The sequence below is a fragment of the Benincasa hispida genome, chromosome 3, assembly GCF_009727055.1.
Source record: "Benincasa hispida cultivar B227 chromosome 3, ASM972705v1, whole genome shotgun sequence".
Lineage (NCBI taxonomy): Eukaryota > Viridiplantae > Streptophyta > Magnoliopsida > Cucurbitales > Cucurbitaceae > Benincasa > Benincasa hispida.
The window spans coordinates 11,141,546-11,155,015 of NC_052351.1; the positions used below are offsets into that span (position 1 = coordinate 11,141,546).

Sequence of the window (13,470 nt, forward strand, 5' to 3'; positions counted from 1 at the left end):
CTTCAAATTTATAACCCTAATTTTGATTTTGAACATTTCAAATCCGCTCAATTCACTAATCTAAGATATAATTTTTCGAGCTAGTAAAGGGACCTTAAAGACCTATAGATCATGAGCTCCAACGATTTGAGATTAATTGGCTAAACTCTTAAGACTGAATTAATCAATATCGTTAACTACCGAGATACACCACTATCGAGTTGCACCCTCATCACTGTAGATATATTTCTGTCCACTTTAACCATAAGCAATAAATTAATCCTTCACAGGTTGTTCATATTTACAACTAGGTCAAAATTACCATTTTACCCCTGTAAATACATCTTGCTCCACAAGCTCCTATTGATTCTCTATTGAATAATTGGTTTATAGTCCAACTAATAAACCATGACCCTTTCAATATGAGAGGGCGAGGCCCCATTGTTCAAGACCAAGAATCAGTACTTAAGAGAACAACCTATCTACTAACCCTAAATCGGGTAGGAGTAAATTTCATCTTGCAAGACTATGTCCCTAGCTATCTATCTGGATGTATCCCTAAAATGGGAGGCTTATTGAGCAGTGTTGTTGGACTACTTTCATCCATGTAGATCAAAGAATAATCCCGAATAAACAGGAGTTCATAGTTAGCTCAGGATTATGATCGAGTTACCCTAGGTCATCAAATTTGAAATAGTCAGTTTTAATAGCAAACGGTCGTTATAAAGAAAAGTGACTATTTCTAGATTCGGTCTTATGCAAACATCCTTTGCATGGGATGCCTCCACTTACATGTCTCCACATGAATGATTTTAGGATCACATTATTTGTATCAGTATACAAAGTGGGCCGCATCCAATAGCGTTACCAAGATAAGGTATCAATCTCATCCATATACTTTTAGACCATTTTGGCTATATACTAAAACTTGATCCACTTTTATGTCTCCACATAAAGTTAAAGAATTTATATTATAGCCATGGATTTGTTTATTGGATTTTTTTTTTTAACTAAATACAATATCAATAACAATTTATTGAATTAAATATTCAATAATACTTTTATTGATAAATAAAATATGTTTTTAATATTTACGAACTGCGAGTTTTAGGACATTCCCAACAGTATGATAAAAAAAAAAGACAATTATTCTTTCTAAAGCTCGTTACGAGTTGATGCACCTGAGGATACAAGATTTCAAATCGGTAAGTGATTACAACTCTACATAATTTAAAATCAATTTGAATCTGTTGTTATGCGGAGAGAAAATTACTGATGTTGATATGTTAGAGAAGTCATTTTCTACATTTCATGTCTAGAATATGCTCCTGTAGCAGCAATATCGAGAGAAAGGTTTTAAACGATATTCTGAACTAATTTCATGTCTTCTCGTGGCCGAACAAAACAATGAGTTATTAATGAAAAATCATGAATCTCGACCAACTAGTACACACCATTCCTTGAAGTGAATGATGTGAATTTTAATAATAATCGTGGTCGAGGTCGTGGCTGTGGTAGAGAAGAAATAATTATTATTTTCATAGTGGTCGTTCTAATCATTCAAATTTTAAAAGAACCACACAAAATAATTATCACAAAGGAAAAGCTCCATAAGATAAGAGTTTAAAAAGTGTTGAAAATAAATGCTTTCTATGCAACATTGATCATGTATCTGTTGTACGTCAAAACACTTAGTTGATCTCTATTAAGCATCACTGAAGGAAAAGGAGAAAAATGTGGAAGCAAGTTTTCCATACCAGGATATGATATATTTGACCCATCCCATATGACAAATTTGGATGTAGTAGACTTTTTTGAATCTCCTAAGGAGAAAATTGGCAGAATTGATGGAACATCAAGTGTTTCCTTTGACTTTGAAGATATTTATACTTAATGTTGTTTTTTTTTTCGTCCTCGTGTTTTTTCCCTCTTTGTAGATGTTAACTTTTATATATTCCAAATTTTGTTTTTCTTATTGTAATTATTTTCTTTTAATGAAGAAACCTGGATCATTTTTATATGTTGGGTGACTAAAAAATGAGTAAAGAAGATTTATGTCTAGCAAACAGTGCAACTACACATACAATACTTACAAGTAGAAAATATTTTTCCAAACTGATAACGTTGGAAGCAAAAATCATACAATATAAGGTTCTGCAAACCTAATTGAACGGTTTGGAAAAGCAAATATTATTTTTCGAGAGGAACAAAATTTACAATTGACAATGCATTGTTTTCTAGTCAATCAAAGAGAAATCTACTTAGTTTTTAAGATATACGTTGCAATGGTTAATATACTGAGATTGATAGAAAGAATAACATGGAGTATCTTTATATCTTATCTACTGTCTTATATGAAAAATTCATACTGGAAGAGTCGACTGCTTTATCTTCTTAATTATATTATACTCATATACGAATAATTGAAACATATGGAACAATGAACCTGAAGTTCATGAATCCAGACATATTTACAATTTGGCATGACAAATTAAGTCATCCAGTGTACATAATGATTAGAAGAATTATTGAGAATTCAAATGGACATCCATTCAAGAGCCAGAAGATTTTTCAATCTAATGAATTATAATGTCATGCTTGCTCTTAAGGAAAATTAATCATTAGACTATCACCAGTTAACGTGGGGATAAATCACATGCATTTTTAGAACAAATTCATGTGATATATGTGGACCTATTAATCCACCAATTGGACCATTTAGATATTTTATGTTATTAATAGACGAAATCTAGCAGATAGTCACACATATGCTTTTTATCAAGTCGAAATCCTACATTTGCAAGATTACTTGCTCAAATAATTAAGTTAAGAGCACAATTTCTTGATTATAAGATTAAAACCATTCATCTTGATAATGTTGATGAATCTACATCCCAAGCTTTTGATAATTATTGTATGTCAATTAGGATAAGTGTTGAACATCTTGTAGCTCATGTTCATACACAAAATGGTTTAGTAGAATCATTTATAAAACGTTTGTAGTTAATTACTAGATCATTGCTTATGAGAGCTAAGTTTCCTACATCTGTATGGGGACATGCTATTTTGCATACAGCGTCACTTGTATGCATTAGGACAGTATTTTATCATAAGTACTTGCCATTAAAATTAGCTTATGATCATGAGCCATATAATTTCCCATCTGAGAATTTTTTGATGTGTCGTATATGTTTTAATTTATCCACCACAATGTACTAAGATAGGTCATCAAAGGAGGTTAGGAATATATATTGGATATGATTCCCCATCAATGATCAAATATCTTGAACTCTTGACGAGTGATGTATTTATTGCACGATTTGTTGATTGTCATTTTAATGAGACAAATTTTCCAACATTAAGGGGAGGAATTAAGAAGTTGAAAAAAGATATTACATGGAGTACATTGTTATTGTCTCATTTAGATCCTCATATAGATCACTGTGAACTTGAAGTTTAGAAGATAATTCATTTGCAAAATATAGAAAATCAGCTACCAGATACATATATAGATGCAAATAAAGTAATTAAGTCACATATACCAGCTACAAATATTCCATTGAAATTGACATCCCAACACAGCAAGTTATCACTAATGAGTCTAAATCACGTCAGAAGCATAGTAGACCAACGGGTTCCAAAGATAAAAATCCTCAAAAAAGAAAAAAATTTAATAGCCAAGAAGACTTGGTTGAAGATGTAAATACCCATTAATAAATTCATGACATGATTAATGAAGAAGGTAGAATAAATAAAGATAATAATGAGATTTCAATAAACTATATCATGATAGGAAAAAGATGGAACCGAACTCCTGTAGTTATTGACAATTTTTTTGCGTACAATGTTGCTTTTGATAATATATCTAAAAATGAGGATTCTGAACCAAAATCTGTTAAAAAAAAGTTGAAATAGAAACGATTGGCTTCAGTAGAAATAAGCAATTGAGATAGAATTAAATTCGCTTTCAAAACGTTAGGTTTTTGGACCAGTAGCTTGAACACCAGAAGGTGTCAAACTTGTGGGATACAAATGGGTATTTGTGAGGAAAAGAAATGAAAACAATGAGGTCACAAGATATAAAGCAAAACTAGTTGCACGAGGTTTTTTCACAAAGACCTAGTATTGATTATGAGGAGACGTAATCTTCGATGGTGAATGCAATTGCATTAAGATATTTAATTGGTTTGACTGTGTATGAAAGTTTGGATATGCATCTTATGGATGTAGTCAAAACATATTTATATGGATCTCTTGATATGATATTTTAATGAGAATCCCAAAAGGATTTAAGATACTTGAACCATATAAATTAAATTCTCAAGAATCGTATTAAATAAAGTTACAGAGATCGCTATATAGATTGAAACAATCAGGATGAATATGATATAATAGCCTGAATGGATATTTGTTGAAAGAATGATATCAAAATAATCCAATATGTCCATGTATAAAGAAATCATAGTCAGGATTTGCTATTATAACATTATATGTTGATGACTTAAATATAATTGGGATTCTTGAAGAGCTTTCAAAGGCAATAGAGTATCTTAAGAAAGTATTTGAGATATCTTGAAAAAAAACAAAATTTTGCCTTGGCTTGCAAATTGAGCATTTGCAGATGGCTATGAAGCACAGATATTTCATGCGAGGTAAAGAATCAGTATCAGACACGTATTAGATACCGATACTTTCAGATACTTCACAGATACATATCTGACACGCAATTTGACGTATCTATATTTTTAGATACTTTCCAGATACGTATCTGACACACGATTTGACGTATCTATTTCTATGCTTACTTTTTTAAAAAAGAAAAAAAGACAAGTAACTCATATAATCTTTCCAATAAAAAAATTAGGCAACGTATTTAAAAAGCTCACTACTCGAGTCCAAAACTAAAAGAAAAATAAATAAATAACGGACCAAACCATAGACTAAAATCATCTAATCTCCATCTTCACATTTAAGTCCCCACACAGTCCACCAAAATATAAACCATTTGGATGTTTTCAACAATAAGTTCTTCGTTTATATTTATACTTCTTTCTCTAATATTTTCTTATTCTTCTTTGCAATATGAGTCACTTTTCTATTGCATTTTATTAATTATTGTACTTCAACATCTTAGATGTTGCTTTTTGTATTGTATTTCAGTGTTTGTATTCTATTTTGTGCTATTGTTTTCAAACTTGTATGCTAAATTTATCTATATCCTAGATTTTTTTTAAAGAAAAAAAATGTATCTTCAACGTATCAGTATCCTCATTTTTTAGAAATATATATTAAAAAAAATATAAAAAAAGTGGCATATCCTTAGACGTATCCATATCTTAGTTTTTTAGAAACTGATGAATTGTCGTATCTAATTATATTCGTATCGTGTAGCCGTATCTGTATCTGTGCTTCATAGGCAGATGGGATATTTGTTCATCAGTCAACTTATATAGGAAAAGTTTTGAAAAGATTTTATTTGGACAAAGCACATCTATTGAACATTCCAATGGAAGTTCGTTCATTAGATGTGAGGAAAGATATATTTCGGCCTCGAGATAATAATGAAGAAAGATATATTTCGGCCTCGAGATAATAATGAAGAACTTCTTGGTTCCGAAATTTCATATCTTAGTGCAATTGGTGCACTTATGTATCTTGCTAATAATATAAGACCATATATTGTATTTTCGATAAATTTATTAGCAAGATATAGTTCTTCTTCAACTACAAAACATTGGAACGAAATTAAGCATATACTCGATCTCCAAGGAACAATTGATATGAGTTTGTTTTATTCAAATAAATTGATTTTTGATCTGGTTGGTTATGCAGATTCTGGATATTTATTTCATCTACATAAAACTAGATCTCAAACAAGTTATCTGTTCACATATAGAGGAACTGCTATATCATGGCGATCGATGAAACAGATCATAACAACCACTTTTTGAAATCATGCTGAAATTCTTGCAATTCACGAGGCTAGTTGAGAATGTGTATGGCTAAGATCAATGACTCAACACATTTGTGGAACATGTGGTTTGTCTTCTAGTAAAAATCTTTAAACAATACCATATAAAGACAACACAACATGCATATCCCAAATCAAAAGAGGATATATTAAAGGAGATAAATCAAAGCATATTTCACCAAAGCTTTTCTACACTCATGATCTTGAAGAAAATGGTGACATCACTATACAAAAAATTTGTTCAAAGGATAACTTGACGAATTTATTTACAAAGTCATTACCTACAACAACCTTCAAAAAATTGGTGCACAACATTGGAATGCGACAACTCGGAAGTCTCAAGTGATGTATCCATGAGGGGGAGTAAATATACTGTATTCTTTTTAAGAATATTAGATTATATGGAATATGTACTTTTTTTCCTTCACTAGAATTTTTTTCCCAATGAGTTTTTTTCCTAGTAAGTTTTTAACGAGGCATATTTCATATATATAATGGACATCTAAGGGGGAGTATTATAAATACTATAGAAAATAGATGCCCATTAGATGCTTATGATTAGTTTCCATTGACCATATGTGTCATGGTTGAAACTTACGTCGTTAATAAGCTTCAAACTTGATCAAAAGAAAACTACTCCTATCACTACTAAACCGTAGCAACAGATGTAAGTCTAAGTCGATCCGCAGAGAAGCGCGATTGGTTTCATTAAGTTAACTTTCTAACTAGAGTGACAAATGGGGAGGAATTAGTGCGGAAGAAATATATGCGTGAAAAGGAAAATGCAATGGATATATGAAACGGTAATGGATTCACTTAGTTGTCGGATTAAGTAGCCATTCAATGTAAATTAAATCATTGTTTTCAGCCAACATATATTCAAATTATGCATGCATAGCTACCCAATCGATGCAAATTGACTAATCTCTACAAAGGCCGACAATCAATTAACGAACTAATCGAACGTCCTAATTCGTAATTGAAGCTGGAAAGACCATGCCCTAACTAACCTACATGAAAGAACTAGAAACACTTGCATTAAGATTTAGGATTCAACTACATTGATTAAGTGTCAGTACAACTATGTTCAAATAATCAATTTATTCTTTAAATCTAGATTAAACGTGTGATGCAAAGATTCAAGGACAACCTAAAAACCTAAGCATGCTCATCTAATTTGTGCTACAAGGGTAAATTCAAAGTATGGACGATTACAAGGATGCGTGCGAGCTTGAATTCAACTAGCTGAGACATGCGATCATGATGGTGGCGTCAATCCAACACTAAAAGCGAGTCTAAATTAAACAAGATTCAAGAAAAACATAATTCTGAGTTAAAGCATAAAGATTGAACAGAAAACTCATCAAAATACAAAGAATGTTCGATCCAAGAACTAAACGAAAGATTACCTCATTGATTCATAGACAAACCGATGGGATACAATCCAAAACACGTCCATAATCCGAAATAAAATAAAAACTAACCTAAAGATACTAAAAATTGAAGGAAAAGAACAAGGATGAAGTTTTACTTCAGCCTCTATCAATTTGGCCTCCTAAATTTGGCATAATTTGACCTAGGGCCGAGGAGGAGTATTTATAGAAATCATTGCAGTGTCGCAACACTGGCATTGTGCAAACTTCATAGCGTTGCAACGCTGCACATTCTGCCTTAGAGCGTCAAGCAAGCGTCAGGCTAGCGTTGTAACCCTGTAACAATGGCAGTTTCGTAATTTTCACTGTTTTGAAGCCTGACTACTCAAATCACCTCCAAATTGCTTCAACTTAGTCCCGTTTGACTTCGATTTGTTGGTTCTACCTCCTCGGTGCATGATACCTACAAAATAAGACAATAAACACATAAAATCCATTAACTAGCCTAAATTAAGCTAAGAATAATAGTTCATTAATGTGTCATGTCTCCAAGTTTTTAAAGTATTGTCCATGTGTCTTGTAAATACTCATTATTGGTGTCCGTGTAATCCATCTCCTACTTGCCAAATTGCCTATAAGTAGTGACATTTGGTGGGTTTGGAAAGACACACATTGGACAGATTCCAAAAAGTTTGGAGAAAGTGGAGAAATTCATAATTTGTTATTTTATTTACTTTTGTTATTTATTTTAATATTTATTTATTCTATATATTTACATTATATTTAGTTATTTAATATTATATTTTATTGACATCTGTGTTTCTGTTATACTTCTCAAATTCATAACATATATCAATATATGTCGTGATTATTAGTTTCAAATCTATAAAGTGTTAAAGGGGCACATGGAGGGTCATGTGTGACTGTCCTTTATTATTTATTTATTTATTTATTTATTTATATTCTTTTTTGGGAAAGGGATGGAACTTGGAAAGCAATAAATAAAAAAGATGAAAGATATGGGTTGTTGAATGACATTGAACTTCTCTTGCCTAAACTGGGACGTTTTTTTGTTTGGAGTAAGCTAAAATGGGAAGACAAATAAATAGTTAATATAATTAGTAAAAAAATGTAGTCAAATTTATATTATAAGACATATATGGAAGATAAACGGTAATATTTTTCGGGGAAAAAAATAGTTTTTTCGCTTTGGAGTCAAATTTCAATTCTATTATATATAGAAAAAATTTCAGTTCTACACAAATCAAAGTTATAAATTATTTTTGGTTCATGAACCTTTTTTTAAAGTAATAATTTAGTCACTGAACATTAGTTTTTTACAATTTAATTCTTTTACTTTCAAATTTATAATAATTTAGTCAAGTATCAATTTAGTTCTTGGACTTTACAATTTATAAATTTAAGTCCCTATGGTGAAAAATATTATTATGATTTTACAAATTTCCTATGCATGTAAATTGATAAATTAATGGCCAATTTGTTTATAAGTTATAAATAATAAGTCGTTTCATGATCAAAATTGACAATTAAGTTTGATGAGTTCTTTTACGGTAGGGAGTAAATTGTTACAAATTTCACTACTATAAAATGGACATTATTTGACACTTGGAGTTTTTAATTAATTAACGTTTCTTTAGGAAAAAAATGTCGAGTAATGTGATTTTGGACAAGAAAATGTCAAGTAAAAGGGTTAAAAAAGCAGAGATTGATGGAATATTTTGGATATTTTCACGCAAACTTTTACTTGACATGTTTTTCGTGTCAAGTAATATAAGGTCTTACTTGACACGTTTCACGTGTCAAGTATACGAAGCTCTTACATGACATTTTTTTCGGTCAAGTAAAATATAAAAAAAAAATTGCCTAATAATATTTTTTTCAAATAAAATATCTTATTTTTTGAAACCCTAGTCGTTCGTGAAGTCCATCGCGCTATCCATCGAAGTTTCTTTCCTCCCGCCTTGTCTTCTCTCCCATCACATCGTCGACCTCTGCAACCATCAACTATTGTAGCGTCTCGTCCATCGACCGATCTAGCCATCGATTGTTGCAGCGCCGTTCATCCGTCGACCATTGCGGGTCTCACCATCGCCGTTGTGATAGATGCTCAAACATGGTCTGTGATCAACACTTTCAGTATTGGGAGGTTCGATTTACCTTGATTCGTTCTCATCACCTATCACCTATTTGATTTAATTTTGGATTATACACTCAATTTTTATCTTAGATTATAGGATTCGAAGAGTTTGAAGGATTACAAATGTTGTGTAGTAAGGTTACTGTACAAATTTTGAAGGGTAATTGTTGTGCCTTAGTAGCTTCGTCTCTTAACCCCTCTTAAAAAGTCTTTGTACCAATTCATAATGGATTTATGTTGTGTTTTGGAAGATTAAGTATCAGAGTCTACTGTAAGTTTGTTGATATATTGATATGTGCCTCAATTTCATAATTACTATGATAAATTTTAAAACCTTGGATTAGTTTCAAGATATTGACTTGGGAAGATGGATATTGCAATCATTCAAAATTGAAAAACCCATATGGGAAGCATGACAGAGTATGGAATGGTCAAAGATAATGATGAACATGTTACGTCATACTGTGGATCAAATATTTATAATAGTAAGTTAACAATGCTTAAGGTATATTATTCTTTAAAATATTTTAATTTATGTGCTTAATTTTTATCTTATTCAAACTTTACATCAGGACTGTGGGAAGTCGACAAGTTCTAGAAATCACAACTGGTTTTCTTTGAGAATATTTTTACTAGCAATTTATCTTCTCCTCCTATTGACTAGGTGCGTGCAAATTTCATTTTCATTGCTATATGAGAAAATCCAAAAAATGGGGCATAGCATAAATTTTAACAAAATAATCATAATATTAATAATAATGGTCATAATTGATAGCGAAGGTCACTTTTGAATGGTTTTGCCTTTGCCTCATTTGGATTTGATTGATTGGAAATTTGCGATGGTAATATTTTTCTAAGTGTATAAGGTGGGGAGGGGTGTGTTACCAAAAACAAAACAAATCATATGTAATTGAGAGGTGAGAGGATTCAAAAGAAAACTAACAATAATATCCAATTTTTTATTCCTATATTACAAATTTGTTTCATTTTGGTCCATATACTTTTTAAAATGTGTAGTTATTGAACTTTAATTAGCTATTTTGGTCTTTATCTTTTATTTTATTTTTAACAAATTAATGACATAGTTTTGAGTACCAAAATTTGGATTCTTCATTTGAAAATGAAGCACTTCGTAAGCCCATTAAGGAGTTGAAAAATCAAATTCAAAACATGCCAAGATCTAGGCATGGTAGTTGCTCCAAGAATAAAATCCGAAAGAAGTAAAATTCAAATGTTGGGGTCATAGTTAGTCTCATGTTCTATCTTACTTAATTTATGCATTAAGGTTGTAACTATTAGTTATGATAATTTTTAACTTGTTTAATTTATACTGTTATATTCATATCATAGGAGAAGAAAGTTGTTAGTGTATCAACCACACATGAGGAAGGGAAGAAGGTGAAGGAGATGGAAGCTATTAGTGTACAACCGATCTTGAAGGTGAATTGTGTATTATGAGGTAAATTTACTATTAGTTACTTATAAAATTATAACTTGGTGGTTTTAGGAGAAAGTTTAAGAGAATGCGGGAAAGGATGAGGAAGTGATTGCTATTAGTGTACCACCAATCTTGAAGGTGAATTGTATAAGTCCCATGTTCTTCTATCTTATTTAGAAATGAACATTTTACTCGTGTTCTATCTTCATTGTGCTAGGAAAAAGCTTCAAAGACAATGCCAAAAGAGAATGAAGTTACTAGTGCACCATCCAATTTATCAATATCCTTGAAGTCTATTCTTAGGTACGCTGAAAAGGTAATGGTTGATGAGACTAGTATTTCCTTCCGACTACCTATTGAGCTCTTTGGTTTTGGCCAAAAGAGTTATGTTCTGCGAGAAGATGTGATCGAATTTTGTAGCATGCAAAAAGTGAAGACTTTATCAATGGTGGCTTATATCACATAAGTAAATGTTATTAGTTTATTACATATTATCACTTTATTAATTAGTAGTAAGTTAATGTGTTCGATCTATTATTGTAGGTACCTATACTCGTTCATTGTTGATTCAAATAAAGGGACGAAGTATATTTTTGTAGATCCATCTCTTATATTCGCGGGCCAAAATACTCGAGAAGTTAGAGCTCAGAACCTTTATAGTAGATTAATGACTTCTGAACACGGTCAATTAGTTATTGCTTTTTATAATCCCGGGTAAGTATAATTAGTTATACTCATGTTCGGAACCTTATACTCATGTTTTACCTTTTCCTATTTTGTTCCAATGTAGAATTGTGTTGGGATCATTGTACTTGAAAGCTCCTTATACTCATGTTCTACCTGTTCCTGTAATTTTCCAGTGTAGAATTGTGTTGGAATCATTATACTTGAAAGCTCCTTATACTCATGTTCTACCTTAATGTAATGAGTTACCTTCATGTTTCATACTAATTAGTTGTGTATTTTATTTAGTGATCATTGGTTGTTAATTATTATCAATGCGTATGATGACGTGGTGTACTATCTTGACTCATTGAAAACAAGTTCACGAGAAGATATCAAATACATAACAAATATGTAAGCTAACTTTGCTTGAGTTTTTTCTTTTTTTTTTGGTATAAAGTTTATTTCATTTTGAATATTATACTATACTCTTTGACGAATGTAGGAAAATGACCATTTTTCTGTCTAAAAAAATTTGCAAAAGACTCGAAAAACCATATTCTAGAAAATAATAAAGGTAAGTATAAAAGCATTGAAAAAATTAATAGAATGATGTTTATTTAATGCATTTGTATGATATGTATTAATTGTTGACTTTGTATTGTAGTGTCCTTTACAAGTGGAAACTACCGAATGTGGGTATTATGTTATGAGATATATGCGAGGAATCATGACTAAAGCGGTATGTCTTTAAACTATTTATATATATTGTAACATTATAAATAGTATAAATAGTAATATATATATATATACTATATATATATATATATATTTGACTTTCTATGTTTTATAGATTGATATGAGGAGCTCGTACTCGCAACTTGAATTGGATGAAGTATGCGTGGAATGGGTTGAATATTTAGGTCGTTATATCTGATGGACTTACTATAAATTTTGTATATGTGACTATATGGGAATGCCCAAAACTTTTTTTTGTGTAAATGTTTTGTTTAGCCATTATAGGTTATATACTTCAAAGAAATGTGTGGTGGAGAATAGAATTTTAGTCTTGTGATTTTTGGAATACGTAGTACATATAGATTGGTCTTACAATTTTGGAATTATCATATATTGGGGTGGGTTGATAGAGTATATACTGTTGTACGATTGGTTTTGTAAATTTTGGAATCGTTCATATATATGGAAGGTAATAGAAGAATGAGATTGTTTATTTTAGTATTCTGAATTGTTATGTTGAATATATTGGGCTGATATGTAGACCTGAAATATGTGCAACTGTTTATTTTAATTGATGAAATTGTCTTATTGGAATAAATGTAATGCAAGGAATGAGAAATGAAAATTAAGTTTGAATGTTTAATTTGAAAAAAAAAAATATAGATGACAATGAAAATGTGTCAAGAATTAGATTACTGTTTATTTTAACTGTTTATTTTAATAAAATGTGTCAAGAATTAAATATGTGCAACTGTTTATTTTAATTGACAAATAAAAAATGTTAAGAGTAATCACAATAATAAGTATCAAGAATTAATACATTTGACATGTCATCAGTGTCAAGTGTATTATATTTCTTGACACAGAAATTGAAGGATCTCTTAACGAAGAGCATCCATGAGCGCGTTCGGATCTTTTCGATTTCATTGTGACTGAAATACAACACGTACATTCTAACAGATAGTTATGCAATTTACACGAATTAACGGCATGTTAAGAAAAATTAATTACAAGGGATTGAGTTCACATAGCAGTTGAAGACTCTCTTCAAACTCGAACTTAACGCAACGGAAGAACCTCTATGAACTCTATCGCCCAGCAAATCAGTCGGTTACGGTAGCACGATCGTCTACACGAATGGCAGTAACAC

At 31.0% G+C, this 13,470-nt stretch overlaps 1 long non-coding RNA gene across 4 annotated transcripts; it reads left to right on the plus strand.

Annotated features, from left to right (window-relative positions):
* Positions 1–9,263: 9,263 nt before the first annotated feature.
* LOC120074273 lies at positions 9,264–12,783 on the plus strand. Of its 4 annotated transcripts, XR_005480946.1 has the most exons (10): positions 9,264–9,490; positions 9,826–9,966; positions 10,054–10,145; positions 10,832–10,921; positions 10,989–11,235; positions 11,463–11,633; positions 11,892–11,996; positions 12,088–12,159; positions 12,250–12,324; positions 12,436–12,783. It is a non-coding gene; the product is annotated as an uncharacterized LOC120074273 (long non-coding RNA). The 4 variants fall into 4 exon arrangements; XR_005480943.1 differs by lacking the exons at positions 9,826–9,966; positions 10,054–10,145; XR_005480945.1 differs by lacking the exons at positions 9,826–9,966; positions 10,054–10,145 and having other exon boundaries at positions 10,989–11,222.
* The last annotated feature ends 687 nt before the right edge of the window (positions 12,784–13,470 follow it).